Source organism: Daktulosphaira vitifoliae, unplaced genomic scaffold (assembly GCF_025091365.1).
Source record: "Daktulosphaira vitifoliae isolate Bord-2020 unplaced genomic scaffold, ASM2509136v1 Scaffold_1327, whole genome shotgun sequence".
In the NCBI taxonomy this organism is placed as follows: Eukaryota; Metazoa; Arthropoda; class Insecta; order Hemiptera; family Phylloxeridae; genus Daktulosphaira; species Daktulosphaira vitifoliae.
The window spans coordinates 1-2,216 of record NW_026100887.1 but is presented as its reverse complement, the minus strand read 5'-3'; the positions used below and the strand labels follow the sequence as shown (position 1 = coordinate 2,216).

At 26.7% G+C, this 2,216-nt stretch overlaps 1 long non-coding RNA gene across 1 annotated transcript; it reads left to right on the top strand.

The window, feature by feature from the left end:
• Positions 1-275: 275 nt before the first annotated feature.
• LOC126909799 (uncharacterized) lies at positions 276-2,210 on the top strand. Its single transcript, XR_007705114.1, has 6 exons — positions 276-310; positions 431-512; positions 1,138-1,202; positions 1,336-1,426; positions 1,888-1,998; positions 2,070-2,210. It is a non-coding gene; the product is annotated as an uncharacterized LOC126909799 (long non-coding RNA).
• The last annotated feature ends 6 nt before the right edge of the window (positions 2,211-2,216 follow it).

The window sequence follows — 2,216 nt, the reverse complement described above, 5'->3', positions numbered from 1 at the left end:
AGATTATATAATATATTATGGTAATGGCTGTATTAAATTTTAATTTGTTTTTGTAATTTTTAGACTGTGCTACCCCATTGTAGTTCCAGGATAAAGACTGAGCTAGAGATTCATGGCAGTCATCATTATTGGATTTATTGCATCGGTAATTCATTTTCATTTGTTAAAAGAAATTTATTTCTATTGACTTTTTTTAAAATAGAGTTCATCTTTTTACATTTTATTCAATTTATATATATTATATTAATCATTAGTTTGATTTGTATTTCATTTATTGGTGTGCAATATGTACTACATCAGTCTATAAAATGTATATACATTTTTTATTACTATTATTTTTTCACAGCAATTACAATAAAAATATTGTAGATTATATAATATATTATGGTAATGGCTGTATTAAATTTTAATTTGTTTTTGTAATTTTTAGACTGTGCTACCCCATTGTGGTTCCAGGATAACGACTGAGCTAGAGATTCATGGCAGTCATCGTTATTGGATTTATTGCATCGGTAATTCATTTTCATTTGTTAAAAGAAATTTATTTCTATTGACTTTATTTAAAATAGAGTTCATCCTTTTGCATTTTAATCCATTTCTTTAGCATATGTTAATCATTAGGTTGATTTGTATTTCTTTATTGGTGTGTAATATGTAANTTGTATTTAAAGCATATATATATATGTAGACTTTCAAATATTTCATTAATAATTTGCCCCAACTTACCCAAAATTGAAATGATTTTGAAACACAATTATACTCTTGATGAATAATAAAATATTTTAATTCTTTGCATAAAAAATTGATTAAGTAATTTATAGTTTAATTTTAAAATTCATTTTATTATTACTGTCTAGTGATTAGTAGTGTTTCCGTAAAATATTCATTAATTTTATTATAGTTTACCTTATGTATAAATACATTTGTTATGAATGTATATATACAGTGAGTTAATTAAATAATCGAATGTGGTCTAAAAGAAATAAATTTCCACTTAAATTGTCATCGTCTTACAAACCTTCAAGTGTGATCAACACTATTAGAAAAATATTTTTAAAATATAAAACCAGTCTGATTAGACTAACTGTACATTCTCGTGAATCTCGAAGAAAAATCTCTTGATTTTGTAATTTTCAGATGATAACTGTTGTGCTCAGATGACCGTGCTGGAGATTGTTGATAGTTTTAGATTTAATGCGCGGGTAATTCTTTTGTCAAAAAAAAATTTATTTTTTATATAATATATTTAATTCGGTTTAATTTATAATATATTATATTATATTACATATATTATGGTAAAGGCAGTATTAATTGATTTGATTTTGTAATCTTTAGAAGGAGTATGTTGTATCCTGAGGAATGCTTCAATTATGGCTCGGCCTGTGGGCCAATCGGGGTTCTAATGGATAACGGATTTATTACAAGGGTAATTCGTTTTAATTTCTTTAAAAAAAAATTATTCGTTACTGATTTTTCTTAAAGTAAAGTTTATTTTTTTATATTGTAATTATTAAATTGTGGTAATAATGATTTTCTTTTTTAAATTATTGATATAATCGTGGTAATGGAAGTATAAATTAATTTGACTTTTGTAATTTTTTAAAAAATAATCTTTGTTATTCACTTTTCCTACATTAGAGTTCATCTTTATACGTTTATACATTAATTAATGTGTTTTGTAAATTATTTTAATTTTTGTTTGTATATTTATTTATTCACATTCTTGAACGTCTCCGTGGTGATCTATCCCAATTGTGTATTGTAACGTTTACGATTGTTGTACAATTAAACAGTCGTACACATATGGTGCAATAATTAAATATTTACTTTTTTGATGATTACATAATATTAATGACTGTATTAATTTATGGGATTTATGAATTTCAGACCGTGCAGGCCCTGGGATATCTCACGGTTTTCAATTCTTTCGTACCCACGGCGTATTGAACGTTCTGCGCTGTTGATTTTCGTTAACACCGTCCTCCCCTCACCAAAAAGGTACAGTACGAATTTTTTGTTATTAGGCCACTTGGATCTTTGTGTTTCATGATTTTATTTTTTACTTTTAGATCGCAATAAAAATCTGTGTCTACATTGTTGTTATCGATCGACTCGTTAACGTCTGGCTGTTGGATACGGATCGCTGTGCGTTGTTCTCTTTTGGAGCTCATCGAAAACGCCAGTAGACTTCTATCAACCGTACTTCGATATTATCT